The following is a 22,623-nucleotide window of genomic DNA, read 5'->3' as shown; positions in this document are numbered from 1 at the left end:
CATATCTCACCATACTAAACTCCAAAGCTTTATCTCTTCCAGCCTCACATATACATCCACCAGCCCTACCCTCAAACCCAATCCTAAGAAGTGGCACCCACCCCTTCTAACCCTGGCCACACACCCACAAACTCGAAGACTAGTGTAAGGAGGAGTAAGATCCAACAAAGGCAAGTGTTGGACCTGGTGGATGAAGGCATGGGCCGGATCAATGTGGCAGCGTTGCGTGACACTGAATCGAGAGTGACGAGATGAAGAAGCACAAGAGGGGTGATTCTCCGACTGCCCGCATAATCTCTTTGTTATTTAGATTTTGTTCTGATAGTCCTCTGACTATTTGAATATGTTGTTATAATTCATATTTAATTCCAGTGTTTCTTGTCAATGCTGTGTCTGCTGAAATGTGTCTGTGATGCTGCTACAAATCCGTTGTTCCTTTCTCCTGTGTGCATAAATAAACTCGATTTGTACTTTACTTTGAAATGTCCAAATCTCTCCTTTGCTCTCCTGCTGCCCTGTGTCATGAACTGAACGTCTTCGTGTTTAACTTTACAATATTTCATCTAATTTTATTTTCATACTGCTTTTGAAATTTGCGTTTCCCTTTTCAATTGCAGCCCGCACCCCCGCCTGTCTCTGCCCTCTGTCCTTCCTCCTGTATTAAACGCAGCGCGAACCGTCACACATTGGTGCCGCTTCCCATCCCCCAGCGTTCCGCTTGGTGATTCCTTTCTCCAAGCAGCCAATCGGAATGCTCATCGTCACCATTCTAATTAACATACCATTTTGTGCGCTGCCTATTTAGTCCGAGCTCCGAACAGTTTCTGATTATTATTGTGTTTGAAACCGATGGGGAAGTGCCTGATCCACCTAAACCCGCTCCCAAGAAGGGCGCCAAGAAAGCTCTGTCCAAACCGGCGAGCAAGTCTGGCAACAAGCGCAAGAGGTCGAGGAAGGAGAGTTACAAAGTGCTGAAGCAGGTTCACCCCGACACCGGCATCTCCTCCAAGGCCATGAGCATCATGAATTCATTCGTGAACGATATCTTCGAGCGCATCGCGGGTGAGGCTTACCGCCTGGCCGACTACAACAAGCGGTCCACCATCAGCTCCCGGGAGATCCAGACCGCCGTGCGCCTGCTGCTGCCCGGAGAGCTGGCCAAGCACGCCGTGTCCGAAGGGACAATGGCGGTGACCAAGTACAACAGCTCCAACTGAAGACAAGTTTACTGACAAAACAAACGGGAAAATCAAAGGATCTTTTAAGAGCCACTCACGGTTTCATTAAAAGAATATTGCGACATGGACTTGAGGTAAGTTTGAAAATTGCTTTTTGATGCGCTCATTCAGAATCTTATCTCCGTTACTCAGAAATTGCTGTCCACTATTCAGCAGAATCCCGATTTCTCTGTTACATTCCTGCGTACTGCACAGGCGCGGAATCGTGACGCACCCCTTCCCTGTCATTTCCTCTAGGTCATCAGGTTTCTCTGAAGAAGACACTAATTGTTGCTTCTGTTTTAATTACCGTGGAGAATGCGGTTCTTTGAGTTTTGTCCCATTTTGGTTACTTCTCTTAACCCCATTCCAACACGAGAGCTGTACACTCACGGTTTGTTCAGACTGTATTTGTTAAAGCTCCACTTTCTGAAGGGCCATCCGCTGGTAAACTGACGTGAGTTTACACAATGACCGTCCGCTAACATTTATCAATTGAAATAAATCGGTGAACTAAATCTCCAGACAACGTGGCAATATTAACTACACTTAGTTTAAATCTGTTTCACCAATCATAAACGTCCCGCTACATTTCTCCAGACTGTATATGAAGGGAGAATACGCATATTTCCGGAAGCCAGAATTTTTCACGGTCAAGACTCCAAGTTTATTTCTGATTTATCAAACCTATCTGACGTTGTATGTGTTCAGGAAACCTGGTTTCCCACATTTAAATTCTTCCTTCCAGGATTATATTGTAATTAGGCGTGATAGATTTTTTGGTAGAGAAGGTGCTATTGCAAATTTTATACAGAAAGGGAGAAGGCATACAGTTGTGGATGTGAATGAAATGCATGAGACACTTGTAGAAGTATTTGATTCAACAGGGAGCGACATTAAAGAGGTATTTTATTATAACCATGGTGGAAAGCTTTCGATTGATGTCTTGGAGAGTATATGTAGCTCCAGCTCACTAAGGGATGTATGGTTGGGGATTTTAATGCATAGACTTCACTGTGGGCTTGTTCTCAGAATGATGGTGCTGGTGTGATTGCAGAAGAGTTTTAGATATTTCACTGTGTCTAACTGGTGGGAGAGTTATGAGATTTAATGTTCATAATAGTTCTGAAATTGCTGTAAATTTAACTTTGGTTTCAAACATTCATGCTGCAGTGAGTGAGTGGTATGTCATGGGAGATGAAACATTGGGGAGTGATCATTTTCCTCTATTTATAAGCCTGGGTTTAGACCAAGTTGCCACTTTGAGGAGGTGGAATTTCGGTAAAGCAAATTGGAGAAGTTTTAATGTTTTATGTGATGAATGGAATATCTGTGTGGATGGAATGGAGAGCATGATGTCGATTTCTGCAAAGAAAGGTTGTCACGTTATTCCTCAAATTTGCTGGAAGAGACTCATATTAAAAAGTGCATTAATAGGAGAAAAGCTGTACCATGGTGGACGGAGGAGTGTGCAGAAGCAATTATTGAGAAAAATGTGGCATTTTGGAAAGTTAAGAAGTATCACTGTCCGCGTGATCTTATTAAGTGTAACAGGTCACAGGCCGTGGTGAGGAAAGTAATGAAGGTTGTGAAAAATATTTACTAGAGTTCATATTGTGCTAGAATTCGAAGGACTATTAAACTTGGAGGTGTTAGGGGAATGATTAAGAAAGTGGGGGTGAGGGATTCATAGGGTTCCCAGTATTGATTAAAGAAGGTGATACAATTGTGACTGAAACAGAGAGGGTTTAGTTACTGGCTTGGTCATTTGCTGTAACTCTTAATCAAAATAATGAAGAGACTAAACAATGTAGGGATAAGCTGTTAAGTGAATACCCAGAAGTGTTGGAAACCTGCTGTAGCAATGACAGTGATGTAGAGTTTTCTTTGTGTGAATTTAGGAAAACTATTATTAATTCAGGGCTAACGGCTCCAGGAAAGGATGATATATGTTATTGCATGTTTAAACGTATGGCCACAGCTCTCTTGAGATAATATTACATTTTTGAATCCTAATTGGCATTCAGGCCATCTTCCCTCCTCATGGAAAATTGCAATTGTAGTGTCTATTCAGGATCCTGGTAAACCACTGTTGGATCCTCCAAGTTATAGATCAATATTCCTGATGTCCCATTTGTGTAAACATATGGGATATATGGTATTAGAGTGGGTGAATTATATTTTGGAAAAGGGAGGGGACATGTTGTTGTTAATATACTGGATTAGTTTGAGGGGAGAAGTGCTGGTTCAACAGCACATGTCCCAAAAGCAGTCAATGTTTTTATGCAGAAATCTCAGCATCTACTTCAACACAGCAAGCTTCCAGAAACAATATAGTCAGTGGAAATGTCAATCCATCGCCTCCTATATTGTCGCGATGAGGCCACAATCAGGTAGGAGGAACAACACCTTGTATTCTAGCTGGTCAGCCTCCAATCTGATGGCATGAACATCGATTTCTTGATCTTCCGGTCATCCCTCCCCTCCCTCATCATTCCCCATCCACTTTTCCCTATTGTCGCCTGCCCATCACCTCCCTCGGGTGTTTCTCCCCCCCCCTTTCTTTCTTCCACGCCCTTCTGTTCTCTCCTATCAGACTTGCCCTTCTCCAGCCCTGTAGCTCTTTCACCAATCAACTTCCCAGCTCCTTACTTCATCTCTCCCTCTCCCAGTTCCAGTTATCACTTTGTGTTTCTCTCCCCCCTCCCCCACCTTTAAATTTACTCCTCATTGTTTGTTCCCCAGTCCTACTGAAGAATCTTGGCCCAAAATGTAAACTGTACTTTATCCACAGATGCTGCCTGGCCTGCAGAGTTTCCCTAGCATTTTGTGTGTTCTCCTTGGATTTCAATAACTGCAGATTTTCTCCTCTTTATTATTCAATGTCAACAGGCATTCTGTATGACAACTGTCAAAGTCCCACTGCAGATATGAAACTCGAGGTTCGGCAGATGCTGAGAATAAACTGCAAAGTAACACACAAAGTACTGCAGGAGCTCAGCAAGTCAGGCAGCATCTCAGCAGAGAAATAAACAGTCTAGGTAGGATGAAGTGTTTGGGCCCATAATATTCACGATTTATTCCTCTGCATAGATGCTGCTGGGGCTGCTGAGACCCGCCAGCATTTTGCAAACATATACCTCTTTTTTTTTCAGTCAATCAGTTTCCAGATGTTGCTGAACTTTCATTTGTTGCCTCATCCTCCTGCTCTGGTTCCCTCTTTCTACTCCCCATCAACTCGAACCTTCATCACATCTAGAGCCTCCTTTTTGCTGACCCCACTTGTTTCTGCTCCATCGAATATTTACCCACCATTCTGCTCATACCTTAGAGGAGAGCATTCTATTGCAACAGTCTGGCTGTGTGAGGCACGGCCCTTCAAAATCAGTGAAAATCACCCAAAACAGTGAATGGAGAAGGGGAGAGCCTATATTACCAGCAATATCGAGGAGCAGATAGGGAAACAGATTCTGGAAAGGTGTAAGAATAACAGAGTTGTGTTGATGGGAAATTTTAATTTGCCAAATATAGATTAGCATCTCCCTAGAGCAAGGGTTTTTGATGACGTGGAGTTTGTTAGGTGTGTTCTGGAAGGCTTCTTGACACAATACGTAATTAAGCCTACAAAAGGAGAGGCTGCACTTGATTTGGTATTGGGAAATGAACTTGGTCACGTGTCAGATCTCTCAGTGGGAGAGCATTCTGGAGATTGTGAATATAATCCTATCTCCTTTACAATATCATTGGAGAGATATCGGAGCAGACAAGTTAGAAAAGCATTTAATTGGAATAAGGGGGGTTATGAGGCTAGCAGGCAGGAATTTGGAAACAAATGCTCTCAAGGAAAAGTACGGAAGTATGGCAAATGTTCAGGGAATACTTGAGTGAAGTTCTGCAATAGTTACGTTCCCATGAGACACGGAAGTGATGGTAGTGTGCAGAAACTCTGGTGTACAAAGGCTGGTCAAGAAGAAAAGAAAACATTACTTCTTACTTCTTACTTCTCCTGACAGTAAGAGTGTTCACTTTGATTTGTAAATATGTGGATTTCATCTCCAGGCACAGTGAGGATATAAAATCCCCATTTGAATACACTCAGATATGAACTGATTGTTCATAGTCACAGTGCATTGATTACTCCTCACAAACATGTCTATCCAAATAGAAACTATTTGCGCCATTGCAAAATACTCCACTTGAGGTTCCTCCCCTCCCTGAATCACAATATATAGGGGACAACCACCTAAATCTGATACAGCAGCTCAAAGAAAGCAACTTCCATTTCTTTGTTACAGGTACATCTGATTTTTCTGAGTCTTTCTGAAATAATTATTGTCAAGCATTAAATGTAGATGGCTTCATTGGTAAATTGGCAGATGAAGAAACAATTGATGGAGCTGTGGATAGTGTGGAGGACTGGCAATAAATACAGCAAAATGTAGATCAATTGCAGATATAGGCTGGGAAATGGCAAATGGAATTTGACCCAGATAAATGTGACGAATTGCACCTCAGTAAGGCAAACGCAAGACAGAACACTGTTATGGGCAAGGTCCTTTGGTGTTGCTGAGCAGAGAGATCATGGCATCCTAGTTCATTGCTAGTTGTAAGTAGCTACACAAGATGGTATGTTATTTAGAAATAGGCTTACAACATGATTGCATTTATTATTCGAAGCATTTAGCTCAATAGTCATGTTCCTACTTTGTAAGACTCTCGTTGGGCCACATCTGGATGACTGCATACAGTACTGGTCGCCCCACACTTGAAAGGATGTGGAGGATTTGGAGAGGGTGAAGAATATGTTTACCAGGATGCTGCTTCATTTAGAGGGTGTGTGGTATCACAGGAGGCGTAATAAAATGTTGTTTCCACTGGAGCTCCAAAGGCTGAGGGGTGATCTGATAGAGGATTGCAGGAAGATGGAGGGTATGGACATGGTATAGGCAGGAAGGATTAGTGTTTGGGTGTTATTGATTTGCTTTATAGCTAGTTCATCACAGCATTGTGGCCCTAATGGCCTGCTGTTGTGCTGTACTCTTCATTGTTCTATGTTCTCCTTAGTTCTCAAAGCATTTTCATAGCAAACTGGCCCATTTGACAGTTACCTTGTAGCTGTTGGTTAAATCCTTTGCAATTTACAATTTGCTATTTCTAAACTCAAGGTAAAGATTCCATTTAGTATTTTCAATCTCTCACAATATCATTAGACATTTTGGCTCTTAAACCACACAAGCAGCAATGACGTTAAATTAGTTTCGTCATTCCCTGTTCATGAGATGTTCTTCTGCACACCATTGATTTAACATGTGGTAAATTAATAGCACCTTTCTGTCAGCTTAAACAGTCTGACATTTCACAGAAACAAACGTTTTCACTGATAGAACTGCCAATGATCAAATGACTTATCTGTAAACGCTTTAAACTCTTGTACATGAAAGTCGCTGAAGGCTCTAATATTCTCAATCCACCTTGCCTGGTACAAATGATCAATCCATGGTCAAAGTCACTAAGATCTCATTTCACTCCTATGTTGTTGTTTGGTCTCAACAACAAATGAATCTCTTGACCATTCTTGCATGCTTTTATGCATTAAGTTTCATCGACAATATTGGATGATGAGATATCGGCACTAACAAGTGTAATGGGATGTGCGGGTGTTCCTAATAAAGTGGCCACTGAATGTACTATGCTCTGCTTGGGCTGTCCTGAACCATTTCTCTGTCATTGAGGTATTTTAGAAGTAGAGATTCTGATAAATTGGAAACACAGCAACCAACCTCACACATGCAGCAATGTGATGCCCTGATAGAAAGGAAAATGACTCAAAACCAGGGTGAACTTGCCCATCTTTTCCAAGGTATATGGAAATCACTCAAGAGGCTTTAACATATCTGCCTGGATTCCTTCAGGATGGCATTGAAATAGCATCCTAGAATTTGAACTGTTCACTCGATTGGACCTCAAACCCACGCTATAGCCTCAAGGAAATAATCACACCACCTTGTCACACTTGACACTGTTAAGAACTCAGCATAGAAACAGCTTTAGGGAAATGGAAAACAATCAGCTCAGCAAAGGCAGCAGTACAGGAACTTGCAGCTCATACTGAATGGAATCTGAATTCATACTCTCTGTGATTAAAGAAGAGAATAGTAAATTTAATATTATTCTATCTACAATTGAAAGGTGTCCTAAGCTGTCTTCAAGGCTACCAGAGTCTGTACTTCTGCAGATAATCTATTACCTTCAGTGACAGTGTCTGATTGTACAAGACAATATGTGGGAACCGAATTCAGCACAGATATACTATAGCCCATTGTTGCACACACACAACTTAAACTAGAAAAATACAGTATTGCCTTTAAAACTGATCTGATTTACTGTCCCAGCTATCCAAAGATAAGTCATTCTTGTCATATAGTAGTATGTCTGTATTCATTTTACCTGTATTCTCAGTTTTCTGAAATATCCTCCCTCTCAATCTGTAGTTTCCAAAAGTCATAGGAGCAGAATTAGGCCATTTCGAACCAACGGGTCTGCCCATCATTCCATTTTGGATGATTTATTATCCCTCTCAACCCCATTTGCTTCCCCTGCTCCGGAACCTGTCACCAACATATTAATGAATAATCTATCAACCTCCGCTTTACCCATCCCCAATTACATAGCTTCACAGCTGTCTGTGGCAAGCAATTCCACAGATTCACCACCTTCTGGCTCGAGAAATTCCTCCTCATCCCTGTTGTAAAGGGACATACTTCTACTCCAATGCTGTACCGTCTGGTCCCAAACTCCCCCACCACAAAATACATCCTCTCTACTTCAACTCTATCTAGGTCTTCCAATATCCATAAGCTTTCAATGTCCTTCATTTCTCTTTACCAGAGCTATCAAAAGTGAGATACCTTCCTCCAGATAATGGCCTTCCAAAAAACACTGGTCGTCCTGGTGTTTCTCCTGCTGATTGTTAACACTGAGTTTTCCAATGCCCGAGGGGTCAGACGACTTGATATCAGATTAAACAGTAATGCAGAGGGAATTTCTTCACAGGTAGGATTGTCTTAGCTCCACTTCTTTAACCAAACGAAACAACATTCCTCTGCAACTTGCTCCAACCACAGATCATTGATCGCACAAAGCACATAAAAATAAATATTGTAAAAAATAAGTGCATAAAATATAACTCACAATGCATGCAGTGTGCAGCACATTAAAAAAACAACTAACAGCAGAGAGCTCACTGTCCTATGATGAGAGGTCGGTTGTGGCAGGGCATTCATTGGTTTTGTAACCTAATGGAAGAAGCCTATTACCCAGTCTAGCAGTCGTAGTCCTCAAGCTGCAATGCCTCCTTCTCGATGATAATAGGTCAAAGAGATTGGGAGATATGTGCCAGGGATCCTCAATGATGCTTTGGGCTTTGACTAAATCAAATGTGTCAGATCATTAATATTCCAAACAACATTTTATTTAAAGTCAAACATCTATTTTTTGATATAATGAACATACTGAAATGCAATATAAAACATTAATTTTTCCAAGTCAAATTGAGTTTATTCTTATTATCATAAGTTCAGTGAGGTACGGGTTCAGTACCAAGGAAAATTTGCATGCAGCAACATCACAAAGATGAAGGGACAGACAGCACACAGAATATAGATTATGCATTAGGTCTACCTTAAGTCATGCCATATGCAATAAAGTCGATTTGCCATCATGAGTATATATTTTCAGAAGTTAATTGGCTGGAATAGTAATGAATGGGAGATTGGTTTGACTAGACAAAATAGATGAATGTCACTTGAGGCAGGCATCCCCAAGAGTGCTGAAAACATTGTCAATTACAATTTCCCACGAGACGTTACTCACGGACAGTTATAGAAAATCGTGTAGGTCTTGTAATGGAAATGTTCCCATGATAGTTCAGGGTTTATTCATCGAGAAGATACTTTGATTGATGTACCGGTTGGGTGGGAGGTGGACGGGGTAATATTTTGGTAATATTTTCTGAGGAGCTGACTGGTCAAACTAAATAGTGAGAACTGGTGCCGAATACTTTCCTGTATTCAATGGTGGGTGAGGTTCACCAATGACGGACTGGGCCATATTTAGTACTTATTACAGGCTTTTCCGTACAATGGCATTGATGCTTCCATATCAGGCCAAGATGAAACTAGTCAATAAACTCTCTAACAGACATCTGTAGAAATTTGTCAACTTTTCAGATAATAATTCAAATTTTGTCAAGCTTCCAAGAAAGCATAGCGTTTTTGGTGACATTCCAAATCTCCTCAAATTCCTATTGAAATATAGCCGCCGTCACACCTTCTTTACAGCTGTATCAATATTTTGGGTCCAGGTTAGCTCCTCGGACATACTGGCACCCAGGATCTTAAAATAGCTCCCTCACTGCATTTCTGATCCTTCCATGAGGATTAGTGTGTGTCATTCACTCAACTATAACGTGTCATCTGTCCTCATACCCGAACTCCGGAAAACACGTTGAGGAATTCTTCCATGGGCAACAAAGTCAATGGTCTGAGATAACTGAGCAGTAAGTTGACTTCACAATTCTTTGTTAATTGTTAATTCAAATATGAGCGAAAGTCTGAGAATAGGATTCCCTCGACACAATAGGTGACTTTGTGGTTTGTTAGGTCTGTTAAGATCTATTAAGAACTGTGCATTCCAGTAATCCACTACTCTCTGAATAAATAAAACCCTACCCATCACATGCCCTTTGAACACACGCCTTCTCACTTTAAATGCCTGCCCTTTGGTATTTGACATTTCAACCCCGGGAATCAGATACTCCCTGTCTACTCTATCTATGCCTCTTTTAAACTTATAAACCTTCATCGGAATTCCCCTCAGGCTATGGTGCTCCAGAGGAAACAACTCACCGTCCTTTCCAATTGTATCCAGTCTCAATTGTAAGCCAGACTGACGCTGTGGAAATACAGCTCCAGAAATATGATTTTTTATTTCTGCAAGGAGCATGTGTGTGTGTGGCAAATATCCGTCGAGATTTCCTGGTACATGCTTCAGAGCATCGACTGATGATAAGAGGATGCTCACCATGACACTGGAGTAAACTCCAGATGTCTCCTTCTCCTGTGTAGTAAAGGACTTCAATTTGCTGCATCCTACTACAGGTTCTGAGTTATCATAATTCGAAAATGAGCAATGCTAAAAGTTCAGGTGCAACTGTTCTATTTATATTTTCTGCCCATTACACTACTGGTGTTTTGGCAGCATTAAAGGTCTTCCTTCTTTGGCTGTGTTCAGGGCTTCCTTCATCATGTCAGTGTTACGCCTGTGACAATAGACAATAGGTGCAGAAGAAGACCATTCAGCCCTTCGAGCCTGCACCGCCATTATGAGATCATGCCTGATCAATTACTATCAATACCCTGTTCCTGCCTTGTCCCCTAATCCCTTGATTCCCCTATCCATAAGATACCTCTTTAGCTCCTTGAAAGCATCCAGAGAATTGGCCTCCACTACCTTCCGAGGCAGTGCATTCCAGACCCCCACAACTCTCTTGCAGAAGAAGTTTTTCCTTAACTCTGTACTAAATGACCTTTTTTAATGATCCTCTTTTTAAAACGTTTTTTATTGCGTTTTCAAATAATTACAGAAAGAAAAACAAATATACCCTTAGCCCCTCCCCTCTAACAACCCTACAGAAAAAAAGAAAATGAAAAAAAAAAGAAAGAAAGCGAGAGTGCCTGTATATCTGAAGATCCCCACATGCTCCACGGAGTTCGTAATAACTTTATTATATATACTTATTTCTTTCCCCAAATAACCAATTATTTTATCTTCGGAGCAGTCAATTGAGATCTTAAGCTGTGTTGCCTTTAAGGCATTTGTTTAGTTTATTATACTTTTGCTTTAGTAATTTGTTTGTTATCATTTTCTAGTTAAAGTTAAGGTTGTTTAAAGTAAATTCGTTTTCTGTGATATATAGCGGCATGCGATGACGTCACTCCCAGTTACGCCGTGTGTTGTGGGAGAATACCGGTTTGGAGAAACAGGAAGGAGGGGGCTTATGTGTACAGTATCAGCGCGAGAAAAGTTTTCTTTCTACGCACTAGAAACATTAGTGAATCAACGCCCTAAGTTCATGAGATAATCGATATGTTGAATTAAAAATGTTAACGCTGATTCTGTTAAAAGTAATGATGATTGATAAAGTTTATGTTTTTTGTTATTTAAAGAGTTGCGGATAGTTTGTGTTGAAGTGTATTTAAAGCCAGTCGATGGCGTGGGTAGATTCTGACTGTATGTTGCACTTTAATGTAAGATTGTTGTTGTAGTTTTACTTTTGCAAGTGTTTATGATGTAAATGTGATGTCAAGAAGGAAACAAATACAGTATATTTTTTGTATTGTTTCATCAACAGTTTTCACCATACCTTAATGTGGAAGAGTGAACAGTAAATGGTTAATCTTACTGGGACCGCCTCATTGATTGGTTTATGCTTGGTGTTTAGTTCAGAGTTATTTTACAGCTGTGCGAGAACACTACATAAGCATTTACGAGAATGACAGCATCTGATTTCAAAGCACAGAAAATCCTGCAGTCTCGTTCCTGCAGTTCTTCCATTGGAGTGAAAATCATATAGTTATTGGAGATGATGTATGTTGCCGTATGTCGATTACAATAATGACATTTGTGCTGTTCATTTTTTTCAGACAGCTGCACCATAGACCCTGAAAGTGACATCAGGAATATCTTCTCCACAAGTTACAGTGAGCATCTGGGTTAAAACTGATCAACAGCACAAGGTCAGAAACTTAGTACCAAAAGTTCCAGCCAATAGAAGTTCAACACTGTATAATGTGTGTTAAAGAAATGTGAAATAGTGCAACACTTGTAATAATAATTAACAATCAATGAAACATACAAACAATGTGTTCTTCATTAGCATTTATTGTAAGACTGGAAGTGGTTACTACTGATATTGGCAACATTTATTCACCATACCTAATATCTGTGCTCTTGAGATTGTCCCCATTAAACACAAAATTATTATAAATAATTAATTTTAGACATACTTATATAAGACCATATGACATAAGAGCAGAATGAGATAATCGGGCCCATTGAATCAGCTCTGCCATTCAATCACTGATGATCCTTTGTTTTGTCTCCTCCTCAACCCCATGAGAAAGTAAGGATACATGGGATCCAAGGAGACATTGCTTTGTGGATCCTGAACTGACTTACCCCAAGAAGGCAAAATGTGCTTGGAGACGGGTCATATTCTGCATGGAGGCCAGAGTCAGGTGTTGTGCCTCAGGGATCTATTCTGGGACTCCAACTCTTCGTGATTTTTATAAATGACTGAGACGAGGTAATTTAATGAGATGAGGCATTAATAAGATGCAAAACTGGGCTGAGAAATGGTAGATGAAGTTCAACCCAGATAAGTGTGGCCTGGTTCATTTTGGTAGGTCAAATATGATGGCAGAATGTAGAGTTAATGCCTAGACTCTTGGCAGTGAGGAGGATCAGAGGGATCTTGGGGTCCCAGGCCCAAATTTTCTTTAAATAACTATTTATGGTTCTTAGTAATTGTTCCATCCAAATAAGTAAGTTTATTTCTTACAATTTTAAAAGGAAGGTTAGTATTAATTGATACTAAATGATTCAATAGAAAAAGTTCACTCTTATCCTGAATACTGACTAAAACAGGAGACAAAAGAATGTACGATAGCTAATAAAGTCTCAACATTAGGAATATAAAGCAAAAGGTCATCGGCATAATGCAAAATTTCTAAGGTAAGGACATGTTCAGCACAGCTTTGTAGGCTGGAGGGCCTGTATTGTGCAGTAGTTCCGTGTTTCTATGTTTCTATCATATCTGTTTCCTCAACATTTCATGTCCCTCCACCAATATTCCTAATATCTGCAAACCTGGCAGGAAAACCATCTATTCCTTCATCTAAGTCATTATATACAGCATAAAAATAAGTGGCCCCATAGGAACCCTGCGGATCACCACTAGCCACTGGCAGCCAACCAGAACAGGATCCATTTATTCCCACTCGCTGCCTCCTACCAATCAGCCAATGTACTACCCATGTTAGTAAAATTCTTGTAATATCATGGGCTCTTAATTAAATACGCAGCCTTCTGTGTGGCACTTGTGTCAAAGGACTTCTTAACGCCCAGATATACAAAATACACTGCATCCCCTTTATCTATCCTACTGGCATTCTCATCAAATTATCGCAAAAGGTACATATTTTTAGCCAGATGGTGGTGGAATTATGGAATTCGTTGCCACATACAGTGTGGAGGCCCAATCATTGAAGGTGCTTAAGGAGGAGATTGATAGGTATCTAATTAGTCAGTGTATCAAGGGATATGGGGAAAAAGTCGGAAATTGGATCTAGATGGGAGAATAGTTCAGCTCATGGTGGAGTGGCAGAGCAGACTCAATGGGTCGAATGGCCTCCTTCTGCACCTTTACCTTGCTTGAAATGTAATATGAATTATTAATAGAGTAAACGAATAGACTATAACAGAGACAGTACTTAGCTCATGACGAATTAATGTTGTCACAAATAAAGTGACTATAAATCACTGATTATTTCTACTTGGCATAATTTATAATTATTTAATTATTTCTAGTTAAATATTGCTATATTTCTACAGAATTCCTGCTTAGTGTGAATGTAACGAGATCCAATTTCCTTCGGGATCAGTAAAGTATGTCGTTCAGTCCGTCTGTCTGACTGAAGTTTCTGGCAGACTGAATTCCTTCCGATGGATCATTGCTGGGAGTGCTCGTTCCTTTTGGGCAGCTCGCCATCTACAACACAAGTTCAGAAATATTCATTTGTTACTGAAAGCATAGTACCTTAAAACCTGGAATACAACAAATGATTAATATTGAATAGGATAAAAAAACCTGACACATAAAGGTTTGGAACAAGAGGAAGTGGATTATGATGAATGTTAAATTGTGCCAATGCTTGAAATAAGGGATGGCAATAAATAAAGGGCTGCAAGAAGACCACAGACATGTCATCAGGTTTGAAGGACCATGTGCCTCAATGACCCTGAGTTCTATGTTGTCTGGAGTCAGGGCCTTCTGCTTTAGCTCTTGGTAGTATCAGCCATACCTAACAGGTCAATAAGTAGAGGCCAGGCGAAGAGATGTCCATGGGTCCTGCCCGTTCAGGGTTTCAGTTCAGCAATAAAAATTCAGACTAGTAAATCAAAACTGGTCTGGAAAAGCAATAAAGAATAATTCTACATCTGAGTGTAACTGTATTCCTGAGTCTCCACATGAAATACATACTAGACAGTAGAGAAAACTAAGTGGAAGTACTGACATGATGAAGGAAGCCCTGGACACAACCAGAGAGGAAGACCTTTATTGCTGCCAAAAACACCGGTAGTGTAATGGGCAGAAAATATAAATAGAACAGTTGCATTTGACTTTCAGCATTGTTCGTTTTCGAATTATGATAACTCAGAACTTGTAGTAGGATGCAGAAAATTTAATTCCTTTACTGCACAGAAGAAAGAGACATCTGGAGTTTACTCCAATGTCGTGGTGAACATCCTCTTATCATCAGTCGTGTGCTCTGAATCATGCACCAGGAAATGCTACTTGATATTTGCCACACACACATACTCCTTGCAGAAATAAAAATCTTATTTCTGGAGCTGTATTTCCTCAGTGTCAGCTTGGCTTACAATTGAGACTAGATACAACTATTGTATTATACAATATTAATTAAAGTTCATAATGTGCTCCTTTGTTGCCTTTACATAGATCTAGTTTTATCAAGAGAACAGAAACATTCCCCGATATGTGACACAGCAGACTCTGCTTAGCTAATATTATAGACTGATTACTTTTGTTGAAAGTTATCTATATACGTTATCAAATGACAAATTTAATTAAATTACAAAGCACTTCAAATCATTTCAACAGGACTAACGATTTGGTATTCACTTAATGAGTGACATGTCAACAGAAACATTGAGAAAGTTTGTAGTATGATACCAAAGCAAAACGGATTATTGTGTAATGTGGGCATTGAATGCAAATTGATTGGAACTCATTGTCCTGTAATTCTGTTTGAGGCATCATGGTCGTGGAATTATGGAATTCGTTGCCACATGCAGTGTGGAGGCCCAATAATTGAGGGTGTTTAAGGAGGAGATTGATGGGAATCTAATTAGTCAGGGTTTCAAGGAATATGGGGAAAAAGTCGGAAATTGGAGATGGGAGAATACTTAAGCTCATGGTGAAGTGGCGGAGCAGACTCAAGGGGCCGAATGGCCTACTTCTGCTCCTTTACCTTGTCTTGTCTTGACATGTGAATTATTAATATAGTAAATGAATAGACTAAACTCAGAAACAGTGTTTAGCTGATAACGAATTAATGTTGTCACGAATAAAATGACTATGAATCACTGATTATTTCCACGGCATAATTTATTATTATTTAATTATTTATGGTTTTATATTTCTATATTTCTACGTGGGCTCTTCCGCCGGCTTTCACTATTACGCTGTTACAGGAGTTCTAGCCTTTCTTCTGGTGCGTCTCAAGGAGCTGTTCCCCAGACCCTCTTTTATCCCCACTCATAGGGTCTCAGATGTCACTCAGGGTGGAATGATGCCATCCCCTAACCTGCCCACGTTGCCTGAGGGCATCCACGAAGCATAGTATTCAATACACAATTGCGCCTCCAAGAAACAATTGCCTTTTCCGTGGCTTTGTATCGCTGGGGGCCAGGACATTCCAAACTTCTCTCTCTCATTTCCTGGGTCTCCTACCCTGACTTAATAGCGATCTTGCAATTCTCAAAAAGGAAGAGGGAGAAAACAGAGAACTATCGGCCTGTCAGCCTGACATCGGTGGTGGGAAAGATGCTGGAGTCCATTATTAAGGATGAAATTGTGGCATATCTAGATAGTAGTGATAGGATTGGGCCAAGCCAGCATGGATTTACCAAGGGTGAATCATGCTTGACTAATCTGTTGGAGTTTTTCGAGGATGTAACCAGGAAGTTAGATGGGTGAGATCCAGTGGATGTAGTGTACCTTGATTTTCAGAAGGCATTTGATAAGGTCCCACATAGAAGATTGGTGGGTAAAATCAAAGCTCATGGCATCGGGGGGAAGGCATTGACATGGATAGAACACTGGTTGGCAGATAGAAAACAAAGGGTAGGTGTGAATGTGTGTTTCTCGGAATGGCAGGTGGTGACTAGTGGGGTGCCACAGGGCTCGGTATTGGGACCACAGCTGTTTACCACTTACGTTAATGATTTGGATGAAGGCATAAAAAATAACATCAGCAAATTTGCTGATGATACTAAGCTGGATGGCAGTACGACATATGATGAGGATGCTGGGAGAATTCAGGGTGACTTGGATAGGCTGGGTGAGTGGGCAGATACTAGGCAGATGGCGTTTAATGTGAATAAGTGTGAGGTTATCCACTTCGGGAGTAAGAACAAGAAGGTAGATTATTATCTGAACGGTTTAGAGTTGGGTAAGGGAGCAATACAAAGAGATCTCGGAGTCCTTGTTCATCAGTCACTGAAGGTGAATGAGCAAGTACAGCAGGCAGTGAAGAAGGCTAATGGAATGTTGGCCTTTAATACAAAGGGAATTGAGTACAAGAGCAAGGAAATCCTCCTGCATTTGTACAGAGCCCTGATGAGACCTCACCTGGAGTATTGTGTACAGTTTTGGTCTTCAGGTTTAAGGAAGGACATCCTGGCTGTAGAGGAAGCGCAGCGTAGATTCACGAGGTTAATTCCTGGGGTGTCTGGACTGTCTTACGCAGAGAGGTTAGAGAGACTGGGCTTGTACACGCTGGAATTAAGGAGATTGAGAGGGGATCTGATTGAAGCATGTAAGATTATTAAGAGATTGGACTAGATAGAGGCAGGCAATATGTTCCAGATGCTGGGAGAGTCCAGTACCAGAGGGCATGGTTTGAGAATAAGGGGTAGGTCATTTAGGACAGAGTTAAGGAAAAGCTTCTTCTCCCAGAGAGTTGTGGGGGTCTGGAATGCACTGCCTTGGAAGATAGTGGAGGCCAATTCTCTGGATGCTTTCAAGAAGGAGCTAGATAGGTATCATGGATAAGGGAATCAAGAGATATGGGGACAAAGCAGGAACAGGGTATTGATAGTAATTGATCAGCCATGATTTCAAAATGGCGGTGCAGGCTTGTAGGGCCGAATGGTCTACTGCACCTATTGTCTATTGTCACAGGCGTAACACTGACATGATGAAGGAAGCACTGAACACAGCCAGAGAAGGAAGACCTTTATTGCTGCCAAAAACACCAGTAGTGTAATGGGCAGAAAATATAAATACAACCGTTGCACGTGAACTTTTAGCATTGCTCATTTTTGAATTATGATAACTCAGAACTTGCAGTAGGATGCAGCAAACTGAAGTCCTTTACTACACAGGAGAATGAGACATCTAGAGTTTACTCCAGTGTCATGGTGAACATCCTCTTATCATCAGTCGATGCTCTGAAGCATGTACCAGGAAATGTCGATGGATATTTGCCACACACACACATGCAGAAATAAAAATCATATTACTGGAGCTGTATTTCCTCAGCGAAAGCTTAGCTTACAATTGAGACTGGATACAATTGGAAAGGACGGTGAGTTGTTTCCTCTGGAGCACCAGATCATGTGTGGAATTCCGATGAAGGTTTATAAGTTTAAAAGAGGCATAGATAGAGTAGACAGGGAGTATCTGATTCCCGGGGTTGAAATGTCAAATATCAAAGGGCAGGCATTTAAAGTGAGAAGGCGTGTGTTCAAAGGGCATGTGAGGCGTAGGGTTTTTTTTTTATTCAGAGAGTGGTGGATCACTGGAATGCACAGTTCTTAATAGATCTTAACAGACCTTTACTTCTAACAAACCACAAAGTCACCTGTTGTGTCGTCGGAATCTGCTTCTCAGACTTTCGCTCATATTTTCCTGTGAATTGACAAGAAACAAAGAATTGTGAATTCAACTTGCAGCTCAGTTATCTCAGACCATTGACTTTCTTGCCCATGGAAAAATTCCTCACCGTGTTTTCCGGAGGTCGGGTTTGAGAATATAGAGTTCGGGTATGAGGACAGATGACACATTATAGTTGAGTGAATGACACACACCAATCCTCATGGAGGGATCAGAAATGCAGTGAGGGAGCCATTTAAAGCTCCTGGGTGCCAGTATGTCCGAGGAGCTAACCTGGACCCAACATATTGATACAGCTGTAAAGAAGGTGTGACGGCGGCTATATTTCAATAGGAATTTGAGGAGATTTGGAATGTCACCAAAGATGCTATGCTTTCTTGGAAGCTTGACAAAATTTGAATTATTTTCTGAAACATTGACAAATTTCTACAGATGTCTGTTAGAGAGTTTATTGACTGGTTTCCTCTTGGCCTGATATGGAAGCATCAATGCCATTGTACGGAAAAGCCTGTAATATGTACTAAATATGGCCCAGTCCGTCATTGGTGAACATCATCCACCATTGAACACAGGAAAGTATTCGGCACCAGTTCTCACTATTTAATTTGACCAGACAGCTCCTCAGAAAATATTTCCAAAATTTCCGTCCACCTCCCACCCCACTTGTGCATCAATCAAAGTATCTTCTCGATGAATAAACCCTGAAGTATCATGGGAACATTTCCATTGCAAGACCAACACGATTTTCTATAACTGTCCGTGAGTAACTTCTCGTGGGAAATTGTAATTGACGTTGTTTTCAGCCCTGTTGGGGATGCCTGCCTCAAGTAACATTCATCTATTTTGTCTAGTCAAACCAATCTCCCATTCATTACTATTCCAGCCAATTAACTTCTGAAAATATATACTCATGATGGCAAATCGACTTTATTGCATATGGCATGACTTAAGGAAGAGCTAATGCATAATCTATATTCTGTGTGCTGTCTGTCCCTTCATCTTTGTGATGTTGCTGCATGCAAATTTTCCTTGGTACTGAATCCGCACCTCACTGAATTTATGATAATAAGAATAAACTCAATTTGACTTGGAAAAATTAATGTTTTTTTATTGCATTTCAGTATGTTCATTATATCAAAAAATAGATGTTTGACTTTAAATAAAATGTTGTTTGGAATATTAATGATCTGACACATTTGATTTAGTCAAAGCCCAAAGCATCATTGAGGATCCCTTGCACGTATCTCCCAATCTCTTTGACCTATAATCATCGGGAAGGAGGTACTGGAGCTTGAGGACTATGACTGCTAGACTGGGTAATAGCTTCTTTCATTAGGTTACAAAACCAATGAATGCCCTGCCACTCCCGACCTCTCATCACAAGACAGTGAGCTCTTTACTGTTAGTTGTTTTTTTAATGTGCTGCACACTGCATGCATTGTGAATTATATTTTATTCACTTATTTTTGACAATATTTAGTTTTATGTGCTTTGTGCGATCAATGTTCTGTGGTTGGAGCACGTTGTAGAGGAATGTTGTTTCGTTTGGTTGTATATCTGTGAAGAAAATTGAATTTGAACGAGTTCCTGAACCTGTTCAATTTTTGGGATTGCAGGCAATTTCAACAATGAACACTGTTAAAGAAGTGGAGGTAAGACAATCCTACCTGTGAAGAAATTCCCTCTGCATTACTGTTTAATCTGTGTTCAAAATGTCCGGTCATTTGAGCTTTGGAAAACTCAGTGTTAACAAGCAGCAGGAGAAACACCAGGACGACAAGTGTTTTTTGGAAGGCCATTATCTGGAGGAAGGTATCTCACTTTTGATAGCTCTGGTAAAGAGAAAAGAAGGACATTGAAAGCTTATGGTTATTGAAAGACCTAGATAGAGTTGAAGTAGAGAGGATGTATTTTGTGGTGGTGGAGTTTGGGACCAGACGGTACAGCCTTGGAGTAGAAGTATGTCCCTTTACAACAGGGATGAGGAGGGATTTCTCGAGCCAGAAGGTGGTGAATCTGTGGAATTGCTTGCCACAGACAGCTGTGAAGCTAAGTGATTGGGGATGTGTAAAGTGGAGATTGATAGATTATTCATTAGTATGTTTGTGAAAGGTTCCTGACCAGGGGAAGCAAATGAGGTTGAGAGGGATAATAAATCAGCCAAAATGGAATGGTGGGGCAAACCCTTTGGGTTTAAATGGCCTAATTCTGCTCCTATGACTTTTGGAAACTACAAATTGAGAGGTAGAATATTTCAGAAAACTGAGAATACAGGTAAAGTGAATACAGACATACTTCTATATGACAAGAATGACTTATCGTTGGATAGCTGGGACAGTAAATCAGATCAGTTTTAAAGGCAATACTGTATTTTTGTAGTTTAAGTTGTGTGTGTTCAACAATAGGCTATAGTATATCTGTGCTGAATTCAGTTCCCACATATTGTCTTGTACAATCAGATACCTGTCACTGAAGGTAATAGATTATCTGCAGAAGTACAGACTCTAGTAGCCTTGAAGACTACTTTAGAAGACCCTTCAATTGTACATAGAATAACATTAAAATTACTATTCTCTTCTTTAATCACAGAGAGTATGAATTTAGATTCCATTCCGTATGAGCTGCAAGTTCCTGTACTGCTGCCTTTGCTGAGCTGATTGTTTTCCATTTCCCTAAAGTTGTTTTTATGCTGAGTTCGTATCAGTGTCAAGTGTGACCAGGTGGTGTGATTCTTCCCTTGAGGCTATAGAATGGGTTCAAGGTCCAATCTTGTGAACAGTTCAAATTCTAGGATGCTATTTCAATGCAGCTCTGAAGCAATCCAGACAGAGATGTTAAAGCCTCTTGAGTGATTTCCATGTACCTTGGAAAAGATGGGCAAGTTCTCCCTGGTGTTCAGTCCTTGTCCTTTCTATCAGTGTCATTATCAAACACATTGTCGTAACATTGCTGCATGAGTGAGATTGGATGCTGTTTTTTCAATTTATCAGAAACTCTACTTCTAAAATACCTCAATGACAGAGAAATGGTTCAGGACAGCCCAATCAGAGCATAATACATTCAGTGGCCATTTTATTATGGACACCCGTACATCCCATTACACTTGTTAGTGCCGATATCTCATCATCCAAAATTTTCGATGTAACTTAATGCATAAAAGCATTCTGGAATGGTCAAGAGATTCATTTGCTGTTGAGACCAAACATCAGCATAGAAGAGAAATGAGATCTTAGTGACCTTGACCATGGATTGATCACATGTGCCAGGCAGGGTGGTTTGAGAATCTCAGAACCTTCAGCGACTTTCATGTACAAGAGATTCCAGCGTTTAAAGATAAGTCATCTGATCTTTGGCAGTTCTATGGGTGAAAATATTTGTTTCTGTGATATGTCAGACTGTTTAAGGTGACAGAAAGGTGCTATTAACTCAAATTACGACATGCTAAATCAATGGTGTGCAGAAGAACATCTACATCTCATGAACATGGAATGTCGAAACTAATTTAACGTCATTGCTGCTTGTGTAGTTTAGGAGCCAACATGTTTAATGATATTGTGAGAGATTTAAAATTCTAATTGGAATCTTTACCTTGAGTTTAGAAATAGCAAGTTGTAAATTGCAAAGGATTTAACCAACAGCTACAAAGTAACAGTCAAACATGTCAGTTTGCTATGAACATGCTTTGAGAACATAGAACAATGACGAGTACAGCACAGCACCAGGCCATTTGGGCCACAATGTTGTGATGAACTAGCTATAAAGCAAATCAAAAACACCCAAACACTAATCCTTCCTGCCTATACCATGTCCATACCCTCCATCTTCCTGCAATCCTCTATCAGATTACCCCTCAGCCTTTGGAGCTCCAGTGGAAACAACATTTTATTACGCCTCCTGTGATAGCACACACCCTCTAAATGAAGCAGCATCCTGGTAAACATATTCTTCACCCTCTCCAAAGCCTCCGCATCCTTCCAAGTGTGGGGCAACCAGAACTGTATGCAGTCATCCAGATGTGGCCCAACGAGAGTCTTACAAAGTAGGAACATGACTATTGAGCTAAATTATTTGAATAATAAATGCAAGCATGTTGTAAGCCTATTTCTAAACAACATACCAACTTGTGTAGCTACTTAGAACTAGCAATGAACTAGGATGCCATGATCTCTCTGCTCAGCAACACCAAAGGACCTTGCCCATAACAGTGTTCTGTCTTGCGTTTGCCTTACTGAGGTGCAATTCGTCACATTTATCTGGGTCAATTTCCATTTGCCATTTCCCAGCCTATATCTGCAATTGATCTACATTTTGCTAAATTTATTGCCAGTTCTCCACACTATCCACAGCTCCATCAATTGTTTCATCATCTGCCAATTTACCAATGAAGCCATCTCCATTTAATGCTTGTCAATAATTATTTCAGAA

The sequence above is a fragment of the Hypanus sabinus genome, unplaced genomic scaffold (genome assembly GCF_030144855.1).
Source record: "Hypanus sabinus isolate sHypSab1 unplaced genomic scaffold, sHypSab1.hap1 scaffold_665, whole genome shotgun sequence".
Lineage (NCBI taxonomy): Eukaryota > Metazoa > Chordata > Chondrichthyes > Myliobatiformes > Dasyatidae > Hypanus > Hypanus sabinus.
Note: the sequence above shows the minus strand (reverse complement) of the source record.